Source organism: Ixodes scapularis, unplaced genomic scaffold (genome assembly GCF_016920785.2).
Source record: "Ixodes scapularis isolate PalLabHiFi unplaced genomic scaffold, ASM1692078v2 PGA_scaffold3__209_contigs__length_174095766, whole genome shotgun sequence".
Taxonomy (NCBI): Eukaryota; Metazoa; Arthropoda; class Arachnida; order Ixodida; family Ixodidae; genus Ixodes; species Ixodes scapularis.
Genome location: NW_024609868.1, coordinates 62,596,280 through 62,610,417, shown reverse-complemented (window position 1 = coordinate 62,610,417; position 14,138 = coordinate 62,596,280).

The following is a 14,138-nucleotide window of genomic DNA, read 5'->3' as shown; positions in this document are numbered from 1 at the left end:
AATTACTTTCCATTTGAGTAATTTCGACTCAACTCAAATTACTTTTGAGGCCAATGCTCAGTAACTTAACTGAATTACTTTTTTTTAGTAACTTGTATACATGTCTACTTTCGGCCCGGATTCAACAGTCAAACCGACCCTAAGCCGGGAGCCACTTTCGGCCCGGAATCGGCAGCCGATGCCGGCCCGTTGCCGGATAATTCGTTTCAACCATCTTTGGGGCGAAGCCGGGAGCCACTGTCTGCCCAGAACCGGCGGCCAGCGTAGGGCCGGGTTTCGCAAGGTGGAGCAAAACCAGAACTGGCCCGACATTCGCAGCTGACACCGGCCCGAAAACTTCCCCCGGCCAGCTGTCGCGCCGATCCTCTGTGCTATACTTGATTTCCGAACATGATCCGTGATTGTTATTAGATTATGAAGCGGGAATATATATATATATATTTTTTTTTAAAGTCTACTATGAAAACGTAGCTTGTGGTCAATGTTACGCATTTAAGAACTGTGCAGCTGATAATTAAAGCGGTATACTATAAGGCCGGCAGATTTGATATTGTACTTTGTGGTGTGTATGTCTAGACAGATGGAAGCTCGTCAGCAACCAATGGCCGTGTGGTGTCTTCATATGTGCGGTACTACTGCTAGCCTGAGGCCTCTAACGTGCAGCACTGCAGCACGAGCTTTCGCTTCAACCATAGTTGCCAGTCGACGTTATGCAATCCCAAACTTTGCAGCTCAAAAATGAACAGATATACTATAGAGTTTAGTTTACGATAAGTAATCCAAAACTTGAAGCTCAGGATGATCATGGAACAAAACATATACGTTTGTATTTTGTTTTATTAAGTAAACTTTAGTGTCAGAGATATGAAATATAACGAAAGATTGATGGTAGCAGCGGGTTTGAATTATAACGTTTCTCCGTCCTAACCTATATATCTTCATGCTGGAACAAGCACCGGAGACTTTTGTCTGCCGAGGCATCATTTCCGGTCGAGTGCTAGGTTAGGAGGGTCCTTCCGACTAGAACCAAAAGGACACGTCACATAAGCGATCCTGTCCTTCCCTTTGTGGCGGCGATCAATGGAAGAGTCCCGCTCCTTTGTCCGAGCTGCTTCTTCCGCCGTCGGGGCGGAATATGTCGGTCATCTTCTTTTGTCTTCCGGGCACCGACGACGAGATTGATATGCGCGCTGACGTTGTTGAGAAAAATGTCAGGGCGCGGAACGATGGAACGTCGCGTGAAAAATGAACCGTCGAGCCTGAGATCTGCCACAGAAGGCAAGAAATGAGTGTAGAGTGGTCGCATTTTTCTTCACGGAGGAAGAAAAGAAGAGTCATCGCTTCTTTTCCGTCTTCCTATCCTTTATTTTGTTCTTCTATCTTTCAAACAGCGCTGAAACCAAAGCGATTGTCCCCCGCTGCTCAACGTCGTTGGTTCATAAATCTTCGAAAGCAACTGCTACTATACTCCAACGGGCTTCGCGGTTGTCGTCTGTTTAACAATGGCAGTCAAACCCATTCGTATTGGAGGCCCGTCGCTTTGGTTACTATATATGCACGACTTTCCGGTTTATAGGTGACATTGACGCTATAGAAGCAATATATATTCTCATATGAGATGCGTGCAGCGGCGTGGAGTCCGTGGAATGGGCGTAGGCATGTCGGAAGCTCGGGAAGAAACATAACATGGTTCTGGTGGAGCGAGAGTGATGCCCCGAGGGGCTCTCAAGGACAATTGCTGCGTATACCCGTCCGCTGCACTGTATACTTCAGCAAAAATTTACTAGATACAGTAGAGGGAGAGTACGGGGGGCGTATGGCGTTCCCTCGGTTAATAGAAACATCCGCGGAACTCGCGGGTGGCGTCGCAGTTCGACATTGGGGTGGAACGGGAGCGGCCAAGAGCGCGCCCCAGATTTTATATACCGCGAGTGACTTCGCGTCCATAATGCATGCGAACATGCAAATGGCTTTCTTCGAAGCGAACGGCCCGAGTTCTCTGTTCGTGTTCAGCGTTGTACGCGACGAATGATGACGCCGGGAAGAGAGGACGCTGAAAAGGGGGGCGCCTCGCTTTGAACCGAGCGATTTGGGTAACAAGCACTTGGCGGAGGTTGAATGAAGAAAATGGGACGCAAAGGCGCGCGTGAGCGCGGTAAAATGAGGCGTGCGTGTAAGCGGCGAATAAATTGCCGACGCGATCGAGATTCCGCGCTTGGTTTTGTGCTTTGGTTCCGTTGCCAGTTTCGATTGTTGGTTGATGGCCGCATTTACGACGGCACGCCAGAAGAAGAATAACATTACAATTAATTCTGAAGCGGCTCTTAAAATGCTTCTTGTTCGGTTTACTTGTGTTTTTATTATCCGAGTCATTCACTGAGGTGCTGCGGCAACGAAAGAGCGTGTGTAGTACGTCGAATCGATTGCACACTTCGCGGGTGACTGATGTGATCAACGTCACAGCATACCAGTGGTGTGATGCCGGCGGAACTATACGGGTAGAAACTGGGGGAGAGGAGGAGATGAGAACGCGCAGGGACGTCGGAACTCTGAGCTTTGTTTGGAATAACTAGCGGGTAGACGCAAAGCTATGCTGCTTTTGTCTCGACTCGCTGTTTGAACACATTTGAACGCGAACGCGAAACGCCGGACGCCGGCGGTCGGCATCCGAATACTTTTGAACAGCCGGCAAAGGCAAAGGCACGTTCGTGCAAGTACCGTTCACAGCGTCGGCGCACCGTGAAAACCACGCTAACCTTGATAATGTGGCTCAGAAAAGTTGACGCCGAGCATAAGTTTCTGAAGGGCTACATTGCTGTTTTTTTCTTTTTTTTTTCTTTTGCAGGGTCACGGTTTTAAAGTTTTATCAAATTTACGTTATTGTGTTTAAACCCGTTTAACAAGAGCACCGTGCACTTTCGTCAAAGTCAAATTTGGGGGTTTTACGTGCCAAACCAACGACGGGCATCTCGCACGCCCCAGGGGAGGACTGAGGATTAATTTGGACCACCTGGGGATCTTTTGACGTGCATCCGAAAGCTCGGTTACACGGCGTCTTCTCCGCCTCCGTCAGATTGCGGGCACCTCGGCCGGGATTCGAAGTGCACTGTTCGACATTGGGAGGGAAATAAAATGCATACACTGTCGTGTATGCATCTTATTTCCGGTCTACCGGCGTTGGGTTTTTGTACTTAAGGGATGGTTCAAACAGCACCGTTTTCTTTAGGGCTGGGCGTGGATAATAAAGAATAACCCGATTATTCGCCACATTTTAATTGATTAATTAATTGATTAATCGGCTTCGTTCATGCTCGTGCATAATAGTTCAAACAAGGAAAAATTATATTGTTTGTCTTTGCTGAATATGTGATCAACGGCACAATTCACAATTTCGGATTCTAAAACAACGTTGAAGTGCAGTTGAGAAAAGTCAAAAGACGCCCACGCTCAAAAATCTTTGCTTCAGGAGCAGAAGCAAAGAGGTTCGTTGATATTCCATGGCAATAGCGAACTCCCTGATTTTCACAATAGTCTCTGCTGCTCTAAACGAACACTCGCATGACGTTAAATTGGCTGGGACACGTATAACATTAACAACTTATTTGGAGTAGAAAATTCCACCCCTAAGTTTACTTTAGGTTAAAATTTCACATTCGTCGATGTGTACTCGTCCACGTCTATGCGGTAAAAGCGTTGAATGTTCCCTTTTTTGTTTGTTAGCCAACATTTAAATAATAAACCGGTAAAAAAATGTATTGATCGCGATTAAAGCATTAATCGATTAATCGGTAGGTTAATCGATTACGTGCCAAGCGCTAGTTTTTTTACGTCACGAAGCTTACGTAAGCTTGCGTGGAGAACGCGACCGTAAGTCAGCGGCACATCCGTGCTTCGTATTCCGCGTGTCAAGCTACTTCTTTAACTGGTTTCAACGCTTCGTACGAAGCACGGATGGGCCAGTGAGTATCTGTCGTATCTCGACATAAGCGTATATTTAAGCTTCGTAACGTAAGAAAAAGGTACGGTGTGTCCTATAGACATTTTTTTGTTTCCTGTCATTCTCAGTAACGTGTGTTCCGTATCCAGTACGCAGGACGAAAAAAATACTAAAACATTTCATCCTGGACTATGCGAGAAAATGTAGGTGAGTAAATATACGTTATTGGGGAGTATTTTTCGATTTTATTTATTTATTGGGAAACATGGAACTTTATTTATAACCTATAAAACGCGTTATATTTTTCCCTACGCAATGGCATTTGCAGGATAAAATTCGAGAAAAACGAAAGGCGTTCACTTCCTGAACCCGCAGTCAGAACAAGCCTCCAAGAGATCTCATGTTTATCACATATCCACACTACCACACGCTGGGGTTAGCAAAGCACAGTGCGTGCGCTAAATTCCAATTTTTGCTTTTAAGTTTTTTTTAAGTTTTACAAGTTTGTTTAAAAAAGAAAATACATAAAAGCTACACTTATGTGGTTTGTGCAGGTGAATTATACGGCCAGGGTAACACAGCATAGGGGGCTAATGGTAACGATCAGTCAGTTACGTAAAATGTGTCAATTAACGTTTTGATTAGTAAATATTCACCTATGGTTCCAATTACAAACTAGCTGAACATCATCGAAAACCACTAAATCAATAATTTTCAGAAAGACTTTGACCGCGTGAGAAGCGCAATAGTGCGCTTAAGTTACCACTGGTGCAGTAGGAGCAAGGGTATACCGGTGCGATAAGGCGCCCGCGCGATTTTTAACCGTCTCTTATCATAGACCCAGCCTTGCACTTGTTGCACGAGTGGTACCTGTAGGCTTTAGCGCACAACTACGCTTCCCACGCGCTCGACGTATTCCTAAAAAAAATGTTGATGTATAGTGGTTTTGGATGACGCCCAGCAACTTTCTAATCGAAACCGTATGTCAATTTTCGTTCATTAAAAAGTTAACAAATTTTACTTAATTAGTCGACTGATCTCTATGATCAGCCCCATACACTATGTCCCCCTGGCCATATAACACACCTCCACAAACCGCATAACTGTAGCTTCACGTTTCTTTTAAACAAATCTGTAAAGCTTAAAAAAAAAAAAAAAAAAAAAAAACCTATAGAAAAGCGGGTTTCCCAAAGCAGCCGGTCACCTAAGCTGCTTGGGGCGTTGCACAGCACATGCGCAGTACGACGCCCCAAACTGTTTGGGGGTACCCAAAGCGTGGGATGGCCCCTTTTTAAATATCCCTATTGTTAAGGTTCGGCTGTTCCCGTCATCAAAGCGATTAAGGGGAACCACTACCCGAATGCATGTCGACGAATTGATTGTCACGGGCCCATAATCGAATGCTCGCGGAGTGCTCGTGTTCACTGTACGAGCCGCATTTCAATATTATCACCGCGGGGATCGTAAAGCTTGATGACGAAATCCTGAAGATGGCATAATTGACACCGCCAACAACAATACGGTCCCTAGAACTTCGTCATCGAGTTTTGCGAAGCAGAGACCGAAGGTGAGCGCCCGCTATTTTCCTTGAACTTTCTTGCAACGACAAAGTTTCTCGGTCAGTGGGACCCGAGTATATTTGAGTCCCATTTGTGCCGGTGAGCTTGTGTAAAGTTAGAAGCATTTTTTTTTTTTAATTTTCCGTCAAAGATACGGATTTGTACTCAATGAGCAGATGACTTCATTTGCATCCCTTTCTACTCGCAATTTTATCAACTTCTCGTGTCATTCATCTTACGAGTAAAATCGTTTTGGTTGTTCCAGCCCGAAAATGCTGCTTGAGCTTCCTTTGGTTGAAAAATGCGGGTCTTCGTTCGGAAAATGTTCGACAGATGACGCCACATGTACCGCGATTTTATCCCTTTCTCTGCCGCTCTCTGTCGGTTTGTGGGACTGTGAACATTAGAAGTACAAATTTTATTGCGCATCTGGTTTATGCACAACATTCTGCGTCTGATTTTAGTAAAAAAAAAAAATCATATTTTACGTTGGCGTGTCGCTAGGTTAGTGTGATATGTGAAATTTAAAGTCTAAAGAGAGTGAACTCAATATCTTGGTGAAGTGGTGTTATGAATCAAAAAAAAAAATTGCGAACTATTAAACATGCTTGTTAGTCTACGAATGTAAGATCAAACATACACGACACCACTTCCGTGTTCTTAAATAATGATGAAAAAATAAGCGTGCGACCAAAGTGCAAAGAAACAAAAAACAACACAAAAACGAATCGCTCTAAAATTAGAACACTAGAACACGGCTCCAGACCACCATTAAAAAATATAAAAGAAAACGAGGCATCGGTATTCATTGTGCACCCTGGTTTTAAGCAAATATCAAACGCGAGAATGTCGAACTCTACTCAGTCCCGCGTATAGTAGTGACAAACTGGATGACGCTCCACCGGTGTTTTCTTTAAACAGTCTGGTTAGTCTTGTCTCAAAGGTTGTCCCCCTCACTTGCCGCTTCTGGATAAAAAATTTAGTTGCAATAAAACCACCACAACAAATAATTGCGAAAGGGTGATAAAAGAGTGGTGTAACCGTTAAATCAGTAATGGGGATGAATCGTAACCGGCAGCATGGCCAGCCCTTCAAGTTATAGATCTGAAATTCGCAATGGGAAGGAAAAAAAAATCGGCCAATTTTTTCAATAAGAATAAACATTTACTTTATCTCTAAATTGAGTTGTTTAAAATCACATTTTTTCCAATCACCACGCAGGCACGTAAATAGAATAAGAATAAATAATTAGGGGTGTATTGCGTAACATATAATTATGGCCTGTATTTCTTTTTTCTTTTTCGGAAACTGTATTTTTGCGTGCTTATTGAAAGTGGGCATGTCCGATAGATTAGTATCTCGCACCTGTGCGATACAGACTCTCCTAGTGCTGTAATCGTACTTTGTATATATGTAGAGCTCATGAAAGAAATCATTAAAAGGCCTTTGACACGCCAAAAAAAAAAAGTTTTGTTTTTCATGCTAGGCGTTGAAATGGCATATCAGGACATTACAAAAAAATTGTTTTACTATAAAACTGCATAGTCTTTTTTTTTATAAAAAATACAAATACGAGGCCCAATTCAAAGTTCCCGCCAGTGCATTGTGACGTAACAGTGTACCGCAAGGTATCGGGGTGGTCAGAAGGGAGGCATCGCCGGAAGTCACGTGAGTTGTATTCCTCCTCGTGCTTACCGCGAGCGCGTGTAATATCTTTTTTTTTTTTTTAATTCTTGTCATTCTCCTCACCTCCACGAGCGATCCAAGCAGACAAGGTTTCTTTTATTTGTTTTTCATCGCTTAATGCTGCTGTAAAGGTAGAAGAAGAGGAGTCAGTGAATTGACGTGATCAGCTACAATGCCTAGAAGGTGCTGTGTGCGGGACTGTCCCGGTATTTCAGCAACTGAAGAAGAGATCGCACTACATGCATTTCCGAGAGACATACTTTATGCTTTATGGTCAACGTACTTTATGCTCGACGTTTACTTGTACTTGGTACACTCACCAGTTCGTATTCTTTACAGACGGCAGGCATCTTCAGCCATTAGAGTATCCGATGATTCAACGACCTCGGTGTCTGAACCTTCAGCAATATGATCGGGCATGTCGTATGCTAGCAATTCTAATTTCTGCGAGCGTCCTAAACTTTTTTTTTTAAAACTTGATAGCTTGTTTTGTGCCCAGTACAGCTCTGTATCCTCGGACTGACGGCATGCACTCGTACGCTGGCTTGTACTCGCAACGCTTTCATCATTGAGCTCCATCACGTCGCTCCACTGGCTCTTCGTCCTCAACTTTTACAGCACGGAAACTAACCAACGGTGCAGCTATAAAGAGCTAGTGGAACTGAAACTCCGTTTTCTACGATCGCTCATACGAAGAGCAGAATAAACAAATTAAAAAAAGGTCTTAGGCACGGTCGCGGAGAGCACGAGGAGTGAAACTTACGTGACTTCCGGCGAACCATTTTTAGTGACGTAGGTCGGTGCCTCAATTCTGACCCGCCCGACACCTTGCGGTGCACTGTTACGTCACAGTGCACTGGCGGGCACTTTGAATTGGGTTTCGTATTTCTATTTTTTATAAAAAAAGAAAAAACTAAGCAACTGTATAGTGAAACAGTTTTTTTTTTTTTTTTGTAATGTCCTGATATGCCATTTCAACGCCTAGCATGGAATTTTCTTTTTTTTTGGCGTGTCAGAGGTAAGTTTGGGTTCGGGCCTCGCGCTTCGCGCTGGGCTAGGCAGTCCAGCCGACATGGTGTCAGAAGTGGGACCTGCTGGCACTAGCTCTCCTCCTGAAGGAAACGTCAGCCGACAGTAATGGCGCCTGCCGGGACCTCAACTTGGTCTGAACACAGTACTACCGCCCGGCACAACTCATACAGAACCAGATGAACCGCTCCAACCAGAGGTCAACGAATATGACTTCATTCCAAATCATGCAACCTGGCCCATTCTCATTTTTGTAACCGTCAGACTGGCCCCAGTGGAAGAAGCGTTTCCTTCGCTACGGCGCTGTTTCAGGACTCTGCGATCGTGCAAAAGAGAGTCAAGTCGACACATTGCTGTACCTCATGAGCCCTCAAGAAGAATACATATTCAACACTTCCAAGTTGACGCCGGATGAGCAGATAAAATCCCGACACCGTACCCAAGAGCTACGAAACGACCTTCATTCCTCGATTGAACATCATATTCGAGCGAGCAAATTTCAGTACCAGAGTTCAACTTGACGATGAGTTGGTCGAGGATTTTGAGTAGACTCGATCTCCACGCACTAGCGGACACGTGCAACTTTTGTGCGATTCACGAAGAACTTGTCTACGACAGGCTTCTCGTAGGCTTCAAGGATCACAAGGTGTCAAAAACCCTCCAACTTGATCGCAACCTAGATCTCATGAAAGCTTCAACCTTAGCTCGTCAGAACGAAACTATTCACCAGCAGCAGTCAGAACTCCGTGTCGTGTTGGAAAGCCTAAGAAAACAGTCGCTGTTGATGCCCTACGAAGGAACAGAAGCAAGCCTGCTAAACACGACGCCGGTGCCAATTCTGCGATAAGACTCGAGACCAGTCTACAAAGGGCAGCAACAACAAAAACCAAGCCCCTCCCTGTGGCTGGTGCAGTAAAAAGCGTCGCTCAAGATTTTTATGCCCCGCCAAAACAAACAGCCAACTGCAATAATTTTAGAAAAAAGGTAATTATTCGTCTGTTTGCCCTTCGATGCAAGTGCTACAGACCAATCAGCAGGAGCCAGGATTCGGCGGTCGACGTCCTCGGTGTGGGAGGTCTCTCCATTAGTGGAATCGTTTATAACACATGATTGTTGAAGCTTGGAACTTGTAAACAGCTGCTACTAGACACCTGAATTGATTAAAAAAATCTTAGGACCTTTTGTGGTATGAAGCGATCAGACAGCAGGCTGTAGGCAAACAGACAGCGTTAAAAATATTTACTGTATTCCACCGATCGGTGCAAAGGCGGATCGTGTCGGTGTCACAGCTTTAAGCACTGTCAGTTTAGCTCAACACCACGATACAAAAGACGCTTGGGGGTACTGCCGGTGCTAACTCAAAATTACGGTAAAAAAAAAAGAAATTGCATGAGGGAAAGAACTGGACAGGAGCACTTCATTGGGTGGCGTAAATCCCGAACATATATCTGCGATCTCACTTTGCTTCGTTAGGGTTACCTACTTTGTGAGCGAATGAAGAACATTTTGATAAAATCAATTGTGAAAATACTCCCGTGTCAAGTTTTCTAATCACAGTCACTGGTTGATGTCAGGTCGTCCCGTGGTAACTTCCGGCTCTTCGAACGCACTAGCAGTTTGTAGAGTCTCATTTTCAGCGATGCCGCGCCGTACACGAAAAAAGGTAAACAATCAAGATGGCGGAGTGTTCCCCGTGTTCTCCCCGCTATGGCCCCGTCGTCAGCGCGGTGTAACAGGGTTGTCGGACAACAAATCGGCCAACACGGTTGCCGGGCGGCAGCAACATGTTGCCCGATTGTTGTTGTTGCCGCGATGTGAGAGCGTCACCGGAAACACATTTTCCTCGTGTTGCCGGATAGAGTTGTCCAACTGTTGCCTCAGTGTGACAGGGCCTTTACTGTATACCCCGTTTGCCCTTACCATAAGCCACAGAGTCGCAGACGACACCACGAGCCATCGACGCCAATCCCACACCGCGTGAGTGTCGCGTGATCTTCGGAAAGGGACTAGGGACCCGCGAGCTGTGTAGTAATGTCATGCATTTGCAGCGCCGAATCGGCTGCGGTGGCTCGACGCGTTCGCTGCGTTCCATCGTAAGCTGAAACAGAGTGCGGCTAGTCGGTGCGTGTCAAGCGGTCGACCGTGACGCTGATAGGCTCTAATTGTTTAGTGTGTTACGCGTCACGACTCACGAGAAAAAGACTACATAATCGATTGGCCAAATAATCCTAAATCAATTTGCCTATACTCCGCGACAACTTTTCTTGGCAATGCAGTGGAAGGTACAGGCCCGCGCCCCCTCTCCCATTTTGAGTGTGCGCGGGCTCTCCTCCTCTCCCCGGAAATGGGGGAGGAGGAGAGGAGGAGAGCCTGCGTACACTCAGAATGGGAGAGGGGACGCGGGCCTGTACCTTCCACTGCATTGCCAAGAAAAGTTGTCGCGGAGTATGAAAAATAAATACCCCCCCCCCCCCGCCCCCCCGCTGCGCATGCGCGCATGCAGGTTAGGAATAGCATTCCAAGGTCGTCCCGCGAAGCCCTCCACCTTTTTCTATTTGCACAGGAAAACGCCGGAAAGGAGGTGAGTCCTCCTCGTCTCGTTTCTTCTCCTCTCTAGCGTTCGCTCTGCTAAGTGGAAAGAGCGGAGAGCTTCACGGGAGGAGTAACTTGTCCTGCTTTCCTTTACCTACAACGGGGTATAGGCTTGCGGCCGTCCTTAGGTCTACATTGTACTACGCGGTTGCGGACATAAATTCTGCGTCGTGGATCGCCACATGTTTCTCATAAGACCAGCGAACTGTAACGCCAAGAACTGCAAAAATTATTTTTTAGGGGAAAGAAAGCGCCCAGTATTTTAGATGTCCGCCCGACAAACTGTGTCGCATAAAATAAAAAAAAAAGCTTTGATAGCCGACGTAAAGAGAAGGTAGTCGGATGGCTCACCAGGGCGCCCGAATGTGCCCAGCACTGCCGGAGCCGCAGCGTGTCTTTTGTCATAGATAAGTCGATTTTGTAATCTTCTGACGAGTCGTCCATGCTTCGCTAAGCCTCGCTTTCCAACCCTCTTCCAGCATCGAACCCAAACTTTCGAAGCGTTGGGATAGCGCGAACGAAGCGTCGCCGGTTTTCGTTATTTTTATTTTTATTTTATTTAAAAGACTCACAGCAAAGCTAGTTCAGTGACGGAATGTGCTCACTTGGCGTTTTGACCAAAGAGGTAACTTTTATTTCCGACTTCGTTCTTGCAATAATTGAAACACTTCTTACACTCATTGGCGTTGATGTTAGTCTCTAGCTGACTCTCAATTCTGTGGTCAATACACGTTCCTGACGGACAGCAAAGCCGCATGCGTTAGAAACACTTATCAAGAGAAGCAATAAAATAAGCGTTATTTTCGTTGGCGTACAATACCACCACCTCTTTGAGATCATTTTAGCGGGGAAAGAACGCCTAGAGGTGCGATCATTCCCAAAATTTCGTCAGAGATGTAACAAAAACGATATGGAAAAATGATGCGGCGGATTTAAAGGTTTCATTGTTTGCCAACGACGCGCCTGCCAGGGAAGCGAGTTATATCAACTGAAATAAATTCGCCATGAACTAAAACGTAAAACGCTTCATAACCACTCTGACAGCACTTGTTTGGCTTATTAAAGCATGAATCGGTTTATTAAGCATCCTGTTTTAAATCTCTATTCTTGTTTATTGCTACAGCCCTAAACGTTTTCAGATATTTATGTACTGTGTACAATCACCACAACAGGACTTCCGTCCCAAAGTATTTGATTCGTGATCCCCTTACTGAACAAACTCCCCGAACCCATTAATATATTTTTCATAGAGCCTACCAGTATCCTTTTATGATAGATAATTGCATCTTAATAAAGGTCTTCCAGTCAAGTCTCGTAAAAAAAGCTGTACGCTTCGGGTAGGTGAACATACATAAAACTCTTAAGCACATAAATAAATATAAAAAAAAACAGAAAATGACGTTTGCTTTTTTTATTACGCCGTTGTTGTCTTTTTTACATGCAAGAAAATTTACGTACATCGTGTCCTCGAAAAAAAAAAAAAAGCGCAACTTTACATGTTTGAAGTTTATAGTGGTGTTGTGGCGACACTATTTAAAAGAAGAACACGTCGATACTTTTCTTAAGACGCAACCAAAACAACGTAGAACGGGAGCCCCCTATAGCAAGCAACAAATACTGCAAGAGAGCACGAACACGATCTTGACAGTTTCCAAATGGGCGAAAGAGGCACTTAACCTTTCTACCATGCTGAAATGTTTCTTAATGTCTTAAAAGTAATCTGGCAATATCAAGGCACTTAAGGGCCTTTCATAAATTGACTTCGAGCACGAATTGGCGTGATAAAACCCCTTCGCAGTCAAGCCAATTTGCAATCAGACAAGAAGCAGCCGCATCGAGGTATAACATGAAAGTATATTTATTTTTCCAACAAAAACAATGTTGAAAAGGTGACACGGGAAAAAGCTCTAAAAATAGCTTGACGCGCCCCGAGCCGCCTAAACCAGCAGTCGCGATGCAGGCACCAAAGAACACATATAAAAATAAAACATGACATGTTTACTACATGTTTGAGAAACTTTACAAAAAAGAACTAACGCTATACAAGAAAAGTAGCATATTGATACAATTTACACAATAGTGAAAACACACACAAAACGTTAGAGCATCACTGAAATGAACGCGAACGAAAACATCGATTCAAGAGATTTTAACGCTTATTGCGGACTATTTGGCTCGAAATAGACATTTGAAATAAACATTTCCCGTAAGGTGCTCACCGATATATTGCCCTGCCTACTAAGCTGGTTAAGGGTAGTCGGCAAAGTATATTTCGAACTTTGGTGGTCGTAGTTTGTTCTAAAAAAGGGTACTTCCCAAGGTTCTTTAATTCGTAATGGGTATCTATAAATTTTATCTGTTAGCTTCGCTAAGTTTTTAAGGTTATACTGGGATAAATTTGTTTCTAGTTTATACCTTGCACATAAACGATATTTATATAAATAAAAAAATTTCATCACACAAAATTTACTAAAAAGATCATCAGTTGAATGTTCTAGTGGCAGTCTAGAGATACTTCTTAATATCTTTTTTTTGTAACAAAGATTTTGTGGAGGTTGGTATAGGTAAGGGGTGGACAAGCTGCGGCTCTTCGCGTGTTAAAGTGCGGCTCGCGGCTCTTTCAGTTTCCCCTACCGACCCGACCCCCCCCCCCCCCCCCCCCCCCCAAATCCCCTCCGTCACACGAGCACTTCCCCAAAAAGAGAAATTGACTGCGTTTTAAATCGGAAGACAGGTTGCAGTTTGGTAGTCTTGTGCCGCTGTTACCTTACGTAGAGTCTGCCTTTGACTCGGATCGATCGAAAGTAGTTAAAGTTTCGTTTATTGCTAAATAAACAAAATCCCCCCCCCCCCCCCCCCCCACTCCCCTTGCGGCTCTTGGAAGTTTCTTGGTTTTGTTTGCGGCTCTTTTGCCGGGTCAGCCTGGCCACCCCTGGTATAGGTAGTAGTGCCCCATATGAAGTTGACCGAAATTGAAATGTGAAAAAATAATGAATTATATAATATTGATTTTGCTCTAAGTGGTAGAATGCGTTTATGACGATATAGAATACCGACGATGCTAGATAATTTTGATATAGGATTAATGTGGTCGTCTCATGACAAGTTTTTTTGAATAATAACGCCCAAAGTTTGAAAAGCGGGAACAATTTCTATTTGAGAAGAATTTATAAAAATATCCTTGGTAATATTAATATCTTCATTCTTAGGTCGGAATATAACTGCCTTTGTCTTAACGGCGTTTATTTTTAATACATTATGTCTACTCCATTCATTAAACTTTTCTAGTTGCGTCGTCGCAAGGGTGTTGCATGCTGTACAGTAGCCCTGGTGCG